Here is an 11,452-nt window from a genome sequence, read left to right on the forward strand (position 1 = left end):
GGATGAGGAAAAATTCATAAGCTGGAAGGCAGAAATACAGAGATCAGGTGACATTTAAAACCTCCAAATATCACAAGACTGAGGCAACAGTAGATTCAGAGGTGGATTAAGCAGGGCAAGTCATTGGAGTTGATACAGATAAGTGTCCTCATGTCAAGGCTGAACTTTGCTCGCAGAACATAGCCAAACAGCTGGGTTTTATTTATGCAGGAATCAGAGGATGGAAGAAAGGGATAGAGACTTTTTCCATAAGAAGGAAGTCTCGTCTGCAGGCAAACAGCAGGTATTACTGACACCTGGTCAAAAAGCATCCTGAGCTGTGCAGCTATGGATCTGTTAATATTTTAGAGAACCACTAAGTTTTTGTACAGTGTGAGTTTGCTTCAAATTCCTGAAAAATCTCATTTTTAAAGAGAACAAATTCATTGTTAGACATTGTACCCACACTAATCTTCCTCCTCATCTCATGTACCCTCTCTGCCTTTCTTCAAACAACCTAAAGCCTAACAACTTCTGAAATTTATCCTGCATATATTACAAGTTTCTGAAGCGCCTATTTCAATTACAGAGACATTGCTAACATGTCTAAGTCTCTAGAGCTAAGTCCTTGTGGTTTATGATGTTTGTACTATACTATGCATCCACTGAATTACAGCCTTCTAGGAAGTTTTATGCACCGCTTTACGTTCAGTATGAGAAGTGTTCATCTTGTACTCAAGAATTGCATAGTAAGAACCCAGGTGTTTTTTTTTTCCAATTTACAGCTATTCTTCCAATTAAAAAAGATTTTCCTGACTTTCAATGGTTTTCCCCCTCCATTTTAAAAAGACATTGTCAAATGCTGTAACAGTACATTTTTACTCTGGTTTAATGCCATATTAGAAGTTTTAGTTCAACTGTTCTCTGCTCGTTTTTCACCTTTTCATTTACTAAAGGTTGATTGCTGTCCTTCAGCTCCACTTCAGGAGGATTATTTCCTCAGAACTTTTTAGTGAAGGTGAGCTCCCTCTGGTGCCTGGCTGGCTTACTCATACACCAAAACCTGCATCATCATGCATTAGCTATTTCTTTCAAGACATAAGGAAAGCTAATTTTTAAATCAAAGGGCCGCTTCATTACTACATTACTCTAATTTGATGTTGACGTAAACTCCATGGAAGTCAGTACAGTTACAACAGCATGACATTGGTATTGAATCAGGCTATTTAGACTCTGATGGACAACATTTTGATGTGTGCAGACCACATATGGTATTACAAAATATATTTTACCCTTTTATTCTGTTACAGTATAGATGGTATAGGGTATGCTACCTTGAGACTTCCATTACAAACCTTCTGTTTGTGTAAGCTCTTAACTTTCTCCAAAGGTATTTTTGGCTTAGCTAAAGTTTTCCTAGGCCGGCTATCAGCCCTGAAGTTTAAGGGGAAACCTATTCAAACATTTCTGAGTTATGCAAGGGTGAAATACACATATGCTTTTTCTTCCATAAAAAGGGTTGACTGTGCAGTAGAATCACCCCTTCAAAGGCAGTTTCAGGGAGCAGCCATCAGTAGCAGAGATGCCATACGCTAAGGAGTGGAGCTACCAGGGATGGTACAGAGCCACAGAGCTTCTGTGCCTCCAGCTGATTCCTGGGGTTTGTGGCCTAAAAGAAAAAGGCCACTTGTTTTGTATCTGCACAAAATATTGGCAGCTATATAGAGACCCCAGCACAAACTTTTGGGCTCCATCTCTCTTTCAGCAGAAGGCTCATGGCGATGGAGTTAAGAAGCAATTCCTCTAAATTATTACCTCACCGATCCTCCCCAAAATCCTAATGTTGGCTTTATGCATAGTGGCATGGTGAGAGTGGCCAAAAGCTAGTCACATCTGAGAGGGTGGGCAGGGGAGTGTGAGAGCTGTTTTGCAGTCCCTCCCCCACCCCCAAGAGTGTTACCGCAGATGGGTTTTAGGCAACTTTGACCGTAAAATTTAAGCTGCCGGGTCTAACTATGATTAATTTAAACAAGGTCTTTGCACTGGTTGATGGAGTTCATGGGCAACCCATGATTTAAAAAAATCAGTCTAAACTGGGTTAAAAGTAGTTGCTTTAAACTTCATCTACTCTCTTCTTGAAAAGAGAATGGAAACAGCACCAAGCCCTAGCCCAAGGAAAGTGTCAAATAAAGATGGCTGCAATTTTTCTTCTTGCACTAGTATTTATTTTTTAATAGTAGCATTACTGCAATGCATATAATCTCACAAGAGGCTTACCAACATGAAACAGTCAAATAATTTTTACATGCAAATTCTATCTGACAATAGTCAAATTTAACACAAATGGGATAAGAATGTTTGCAGTAACTCAGACATTCAGCACACTGCCCACAATAGCATTTGTAATCTTCGTTTTCACTTTGAGACTCTGCCAGATGGAAGGGGAAAAAACCACTTAATAGTAAGTAACCAAAGAATGAAGAGCCCCTTTTGCCAACAGCACATAACAGTATGAGCCCATGTCAACAAAAAACATTGAGACTTTTAAGCTTGTTTGAAACAAAACACTTATCAGAGGAATGGAGTGGAAGGAAAAAAGTCACATTCTTGAAGTCCAAGACATATGCACATTTCAACACTCATGGCAAAAAGACATAACCGAGATGAAGTTACTTAGTTGGTTTATTTTTGATTTGTGAGACTCCAACAAAGTTGCATAGCACTAGTACCCCTCAGACATAATTACTGTCCTTCAAAACAGTTGTAGACTATCATGTGGTTAAAGGTTTGGCATGACTATGTAAGCTTTTAACTATCGGAGAAACCTTTTCTAGAACAGATATTTGTGACCGTAAAATGAATACCCGTAAATATTAATAACCATTAATACCACCAAGAGTCAGCTCTTGTATATTACAACAATCAGAAGGGTTGCAAAATATGACAAAAGTCGAGTCAGAAAAAAAAACAGAATAAATTAGGAGCCATTCCCACAAATCTCAATACCCAACTTTTAATTCCCAAAATACCGCTGATGGAAATAAAAAATATAAAGATGTACTCAGATTTTTGGGCCAAGTTCATCACTATTTCAATGTGCTTACACTTGGAAGGACTGTGGTACAATCTCTGTTACTATGTGTTATGAGATAAATTAACTGTTATCGCATAGAAAACTGCTTAGTCACAACAGACAGAGATTCACCTCAACAGACAGTGATTCACCTCAAAAGACAGTGATTCACCTCACTTAGCAAAAGCCCCTTTCATGGAGCAACATCCTCCTCAAATCCCTGCCCAATCTCCCATTATTTGGTTCACAAAGCTTCTCCTTTTGTTGACCATCTGGAGTGACTTGGGTGATCCACGAATTAAGGTTTCACAAATACTGGTTAAATACATTAAGCATGCTCAGAGACTGTGGAACAGTGCATACTGTCACGTGCCAATCCCTTTCCCTGTTCTGTTTGAACTACGTGAGCAGAGCAGTGGACCACTAGGATGCAGGAAGCGAGTTTCTTTAGCTTGGATTGCACCACACTGCTTCTTCTCTCTGTGCTCTGAGAAAGAGAATGGGTGAAAAGATTTCAGAGACCAGCCAGAATTGACCATGCCATGTGCTCTGAGGGTCTAAGCCCTGGAATTCAGGGGCCCTCAAAGCAGGGGGCAGCTGAGCTGCTTACTGCATATTGGCAACTCATGATTTGATTGTAAATCTCACAATATTTGCTGTTTTTTCTTGCAGCCCCCAGCTCCTAAGTCATGAGAATCGTAGTTTTCATTCAAAATAAAGTATGTTTTTAGCCCTTGTTGCAGAGAAAAGCTTGACAACATGAACACTGAAGACTCAATGAAAAAAATTTAAAGGCACATACAGAGTCAAAAATGTGTTGTTTTCTAAGATCTCATGAAGCTTAAAATAATCTCATGATTTTGGGAGGCTGACTAATAATTCCTGAATGTTTGAGGTTGACAAGACTGCACTCTGCATTTGACTAGGGCTGACCCAGGCCTGCCTTCCCTCAGTTTATGCATGGCTTTTGTCTAATAGACGTATCTCAAAGTCTGTGTAAAGTGAGTGTAAATCCAAATGGTAGTGTTTTTACTCTGACACTGCACAGATATAGGCTGTGCAAAGTAGCCCTTGTGATATGGTTGCAAGGTAATGGAGAATCCAACCCAATGACTTTTTCCACTCTTGTATTGTGCAAAAATGGTCAGACTGTGAACTCTTTACTTAAAAAAATAAAAGGGGTGAAACATCCAAATCATAATCTGAAGGTCAGCTTCTTGTTAGGTCTATAATGATCCTAAACTTGTTTGTTAAAATGATAATCTAACTAAGGGCTAATCTACACTACACCAATGCAGCTGCGCCACTGTAGCGCATCTGGCGAAGACGCGCTATGCCAACAGGAGAGCACTCGCCCATCGGCATTATTACTCCACCTCAATGAGAGGTGGAAATTATGTCAGCGGGAGAGCATCATAGTGAACTGTGGACACCGCTTTAAGTTGATGTAACTTGCGTCGCTCAAGGGAGTGGCTTTTTTCACACCCTTGAGCGATGTAAGTTACATTGACTTAAGCAGTAGTGTAGACAGGCCCTCAGTCTACCACAAATAGGATTTATTATATTTGGCTGATCTCCATTTATTCTGTATTTAATTAGTTTAATTAAAGTGATAGTCAAAAAGTTTTTCTTAATATCTAACTCAAATCTCCCTTGCTGCAGATAAAGCCGACTACTTCTTGTCCCACCTTCAATGGACATGAAGAAAAATTGTTCACCATCCTCTTTTAAACAGCCCATAACATAATGAAGACTGTTAGCAAGTCCCCCCTCAGTCTTCTTTTCTCAAGACAAAACATGCCCAGTTTTTTTTACCCCTTCCTAATAGGCCAGGTTGTCTAGCCCTTTTATCGTTTTGTTGCTGTGCTCTGAATTCTCGCTGTTTTGTCCACACCTTTTTAAAGTGTGGTGCCCAGAAGTGGACAAAGTACTCCAGCTGAGGCCTTTCATACGACACTCCTGTGAATACACTCGACAACGTTATTAGCCTTTTTTCGCAACTGCATCACATTGTTGATTCATATTCAATCTCTGAACCACTATAACCCACAGACCCTTTCCAGCACTACTACCACCTGGTCAGTTATTCCCTATTTTGTAACCGTGCATTTGATTTTTCATTCCTAAAGTGCAGTACTTTGTACTTATGTATACTGAATTTAAACTTTGAGTAGAGTCTTTCAACTAGTTGCACACCTACCTTATAGTAATTTCATCTAGATCACCATTCCCTAGTTTGCTTATGAGAATGTTACATGCGACTTTGTCAAAAGCCTTAATAAAATCAAGATTTATCACACCTACCGCTTCTCCCCTATTGACCAAATCAGTGACTTTGTCATCTTCTAATGAAAACCAATATATAAGGCCTAGTTATTACTGTGTACAATAGAGAAAAAACCTCAAGAAACCTCTTAAGAAGATGTTCACATGAAAACATATATAACTGCTTCACTGAACCAAATGTAATGTACCTTAGTCCCAATTCACAAACAAAATCAGAATCCAAATAATCCAGCCAATAAGATGTCAGGGTTTGGGGTTTCAAAAAAACTCAAACAGTGATGTGCAGAACTCAAAGGTTTCAGTTTGCAGAAGATTCTGCAAGCATTATTGTTTCTGTTTTGTATGTGTCTGCAACCCAATGAGTCTTATTGTGAGTTTGAATCAAGTTGCAGAGTTGCATCCTAAATTGGCAGCACAGCCCATGGAAACTGAGGCCCATATATTACACAAACACATAGAGGGAATCTGGGTGTGAGACAAAATCATGAAACCATCAACACCAACATATGTCTGTCAATAAACAAGAGGAATAAGTTTATCTACTTTTCTTAAGACATTTACAATACTCCACTAAGTATCTGGCAGCCTTGTACAGAAAGGATATTGAGATGTTCCAGAGGCAATCAACAAGCATGATAATAAGGCTAGATCATTAACTTGAGCGGAGAGGCTGGAAAAACTCAGATACTATATACTAAAAGTTAAGTTTTTAAAGTACTCAATGTGGAAGTTTCATAGACTAACACAGCAAAAACTAAGCACTAAGTTAACAAAACATTAAGCGTAAGCTGGACAGTTACTGCACTTTGCAGGAGAATAATATGAGTTCCTTAAATGATACCTTATTGGCTCTGACTCTCTGGGGGATGAATTGTGCCTGCCTCTATGTTTGCACAGCACTTCACACAAAGGAGCCCATAGCCTGCTTTGGGTGCTATCATAACATAAATAGTAGTAATAATAATTTTGACAATGTATAAAGGGAATACCAAGCCCAAAGCTATACTTATTAAACAGAAAACACACTCAAGTGTTTATAATTAATTTTTGATTTAACAAATTTTACCATTTAATATGCTGGAAGGCAAAAAGGTGGGATAAGGCTATCTTTGTCCCTCCCCTCCCCCCATCTCTCCAGGAGCAGAAAATGCTGCTAATGCGCACCCAGGACCTGGCCCCACACATTTTCCGAGAACATTTTTTCCTACGGTGTGTGTGGCTCTGTAAGTGAGCTTTGTTTTCTGTGAACTGCACCTTTAAGTATTTGTTGGTCTGCTGCCATGTTGAATGTCAAGAAGTTAGAGGACACACGCTGCTTTTCCCTAGAGACTTGTTTCTTTCCTCGTTCTCCTTTTATTTTTATACTAGGAGATTTCAGATTGAAAATTGTGATATGTGATTATGCAAGTCTCTTTGCTACAACTCTCAGAATTCCTCACTGACAGGTCAGCCACAAACATGGCAGCCTCACATTCCAAAATACCCCTAGGGCAAAGAGTTTCTTAGCCCAAGATATGGTTACTGAGGCAACAGGCTGTACCCTCCTGAGGATGAAGATATATTGAAGTGTTCTCTCTCTTTTCTTGCACGGAATATGAAGTCCTCTGTTCGTATAGGCTTCTACCATCTGACCAGCCATACGCCAACAAACTCAGCTATCTCACCTTCTAACCCCCTCCTTATCCTGACAAGCTTGTTGTGTGCATTTGGTTGAGTTCTCTTGACAACAATAAATCAGAATGCAGGGGCAAAATAAAAACATTTCAATATATTCAGCATGACAGTACAGTAATAGGCATATCCCGGGGGGGGGGGGGGAAAACCCTCTGGCCTAGGCATTTTTTAAACCAAAGGCCCTAGTCTCCCATCACAGGAGAAATTTATTCTTTCACCAAAGAATCAAACACTTGGATATAGTTCTCACCTCACAATATCAAGCACCCTCAACCTATTAAGTGGTTGTACTGCCTCTCCTTACTCCAGCTGGAGCAGGCAATTGTCTTTCAGCAACAGTGAGAACATCTGATAGTGAGGTAGCTGAGTAGAGCTGGATGATACATGATTTTCCCATCCCATGACTGTTTTTGAGAAATGAAAAATTTTTCCCATCCCAAATGGGGACGGAAGTCACAAAGTTTTCCAATTTGCGTCAATCCAAATGTTCCACTGTGATTTTGACATTTTTTAACCTTTGTCAATCACAGTTAGCTTAAATTTCAAAATAGAAAGCTACTTCAAAAGTGAAAACCAGAATTCTTCATTTCTAAAATATTAAAATTTTGCCAATTTTGGAAAAAAATTTCCCCAGATGCTTTTCGAGTCAGGAGAATCATCAAATTTGACCCTGTTTTGTGAACAGTTTCCATTTTAATCAATCAGCATTTTTTTTATGAAAACCATTTTACTGAAAAATTCCCAACCAGCTCTATAGCAGAGCTGAATGCAAGTGCTTCCAAACCTCACTTTTCTCTGTAATGATTCTAAGCTGACCGTAGTTATAACTGAGACCACAATTTGAAACACTATCATTGACATTATTTCATCAGCCAAAGTCTGTATTCATTTCCTTGAGTTTCTCTCTGCAATTTTAAATGAACTTATACTTTTGGAATCTATTTACAAGCACAGTTATTTGGAGGCAGGGGGTGACCAGTTCTGACAATCATTTTTATTATATTTAAGTGAACATTTTAAAGTTATAAATACTATTTGTCCTTTGCATTTCAAGTTACAGGTTCATACCTTGTTCTACTAGAGTGAAATAGTAGTTTGCATTAAAAAAAATTTGTCTTATTGTTATATTGACCTTACAGTGATATATTTATGTTCATAAACTATATCATGGTGTGAGGATATCAGTACTATACTATAATGTTTCCTTTAAAGTTTAACCCACTTTTTTATGTATTATTATAAAATGGGAAATAAAATAAGCAGTACCTTACCATTATAATTAAATTTAGAAGAATAACTGCTGCATTAAGCCAGTGGAGTAAATAAATACTTTATCCCAAGTATGTCACATACAAGGACACTCAAACTCAGATTTTTCTTGTTCTCTCCTCTTTCCAAGATACGGTATTAGCGGAGTCAGAAGGCAGATACTTATCTAATGGACACTGGCTCAGGTCCGTGGTGTTATAAAGTCAATGGAATGCCCTTTGGTTTCAATAGCCATTGGATCATACCGTTAAAGCATAAATTAAGACACTTTACTTAAACAGGAATTTTTATGAGTACGTTCCACCCACCAGTAAATACTCATGAAATAAATGCTTACTTCATTCAGCATGCTGATTTTTAGTGCTGCCACACAATGCCATCTGCCGGTTCTCGTGAGAAATAAAGGTTGATGGACTCAGCCCACTGACACTATGTTAGCTGTACATATTAAATCTTCAAGCTGTAAGTTCATGATTGTTATAAACAACGAGTCGCAAGACAGTTGGAGTTCTACTTGAAAACCCACCTCTTTAAGCCAACAGAATACTTGAGAATCTCAGTTTTTATTTTAAAAAATGCTAGCACTCAAGCTTAAGGAGAAAAGCTTGAAAGTGGGACCTGAGTGCACCTTAAAGGTGCAAAAACCAGAAGACAAAAGGAGACCACAAAAATTCATCTTTAAAATATCATGATTCTTTCGGGCCTGACTCATGATTTTTGAATACTCGGGATTGGCCATATTGTTTATGGTTAGTTCCTATCCTGTGCATAAATTATCATTGCTTATGGAATATTCACTTCTCTACATTGGGTTAAAGCCAATATATTTTTATGTCTTCCTTAAAAAAAAAAGGCAACGCTGAATCTTATAGTGATCAAAAGCAAACTGAAGATGGCCACTCTTCACCCTCCACTCTTGAACAGTAAAGGACAGTTTTACCCCAGTGGCTCAGGGCATACCATTATATACAGTCCATTAACGGTTCAATTCACCTGTATGCGGAGTGCCTTCACCATCCTATGCACCATTTTAAATCCCATTTAAACCTTCTTGGGTGTCTGGCTGGTGGCTCTTGCCCACATGCTCAGGATCAAACTGATCACCATATTTGGGGTTGGGATGGAATTTCCCCCAGGTCAGGCTGGCAGAGAACCCAGCAGATTTCAGCCTTCCTCTGCAACACGGGGCTTGGGTCACTTGCAGGTTTAAAGTAGTGTAAATGCTGAATTCTCTGTAACTTGACGTCTTTAAACCACGATTTGAGGACTTCAGTAACTCAGCCAGAGGTTAGGGGTCTATTACAGGAGTGGGTGGGTGAGGTTCTGTGGCCTGTTCAGATTCCTGAGGTTCAATTTCCCTTTTCAAAAGCTGTGTTTACTCTTCCCCAACATATCCTGTTCTTCTGTGTATCTGATAAGTCTGTTCTTTACTCCACTTTCAACCAGTTTACCTGGTACTGAAGTTAGGCTTACCAGCCTGTAATTGCCAGGATCCCCTCTGGAGCCTTTTTAAAAAATTGGCATTGCATTAGCAATCCACCAGTCATCTGGTACAGAGGCTGATTTAAGCAACAGGTTACATACCACAGCTCTGCAATTTCATATTTGAATTCCTTCAGAACTCTTGCGTGAATACCATCTGGTCAATGACCAGTTTTAAATAAATTAAGTGTCATGCACACTTTAATATTATATGCACTTTAATATTTGTATTTTATAATCTTGAAGCTTTGCCAAGAATCACTCTCTTTACTTGATTCAGCAAGTTTATTATTGTGCAAAAACATGAAAAACGTGTTGTCTAGGTTTTTGTCCAACAAAAGAAAGCTTTACTTGTTTTTATATGCTGCATGCAAAACCTTCTGGCACCTGGTAGCCTGAATGCTAGTTAGTCTGAGGAGGGGAAAAGAAGCACAGTTTTAAAAAAATTTACATTATATAGTGAGCTTAAAATGACACACCTATTGTATGTTTTGTGCTTGCTCTTATGTATAATGTAAATATTTCTAACAGTCAGCAATATAGAAAGAATACGTAATGAGTCCAACTAGTTCATTTTCACTGGAAATGTATGCCAATGAGCTTAAAAAAGTCAAGTTCTAAGTGGAATCCATGGATTTCTCAATCACTTTTGCACAAGTACGCCACACAATTAACCAGCTTATTAATCATTACTGAAGATTCTGATTCTAGGATGAATTTTGGTATGGCAAATGGTGATAGTCTTTAAATATTAATGTGAGTTGCATTGCTAACTCCCTGCACACCACAAGGCAAAAGTGCGTCACTCTGCATTTGCTCCCATTTCCATGTTAATTGATCTTGTATTCCTGAGATACTGAGGTCCTCCCTCACCCTGAGTAGTGTTTTGTTCCAAAAGTAGTCTAATTGACTTCAATGGGATTGCTCATGCTGTAAACAGTATTCAATACAACTAGGGTATTTCAAGCTGGCCCTGAAGGTTTTTTGTAACCTCCATGGCTATTTTGTTTGATACTCAGTGCTAAATTTCTCCCCATAGACAATGGAGCCCCTTTTCTTTAAAATGCAGAAAAAATACTGTAACTCCAAAAACACTTTGTTAAAATGCTAGTATTTTGAGTCACCACAACCTTACTTCTCAAATGCAAATGTAGTATTGTACATGCAGTTTGCATGGGTAAACTAGACCTAAGGCTTACTAGCAAACACTACGAGGGCTTTAATGAAACGAAGAACTCTGTCCAGGAGGGATTCCGTATGCTGGACCTACCTAGCATGGAGAAATTTTCCCTTCAAAATGAATTACCATCATCCACATCCATACATACAAACTCACAGTGCAGTTGGGACACGATAGCTTTCCGTTCCAGGAAGAGGACTCTGAAGTCCCAGTTTTAGGAGTCTCTCAGTAGAAGACCTTCAGCTGTGGAATTCACTTCCTCTTACTGGAGAGTACAGCTTGCTGCCCTTCAAGGATGAGGGTGATACATCTGTTTAATTAGCATTGGTTTTAGAGTGCTGTGATGAGATGGGTGCTAGCCAATGAATTTTGCCATTACACCGTCATAAGAAAGCATGTTTTTGGCCACCCAATAGGGATTGTAGTGTTCTTATCATGCTATTCAAGATGTCCAGATCCTATGGTGACAGATGACATGTAAATACCTGCAAAATAATAGTTTGCAAAGG

Source organism: Chelonia mydas, chromosome 1 (genome assembly GCF_015237465.2).
Source record: "Chelonia mydas isolate rCheMyd1 chromosome 1, rCheMyd1.pri.v2, whole genome shotgun sequence".
NCBI classification, from domain to species: Eukaryota; Metazoa; Chordata; order Testudines; family Cheloniidae; genus Chelonia; species Chelonia mydas.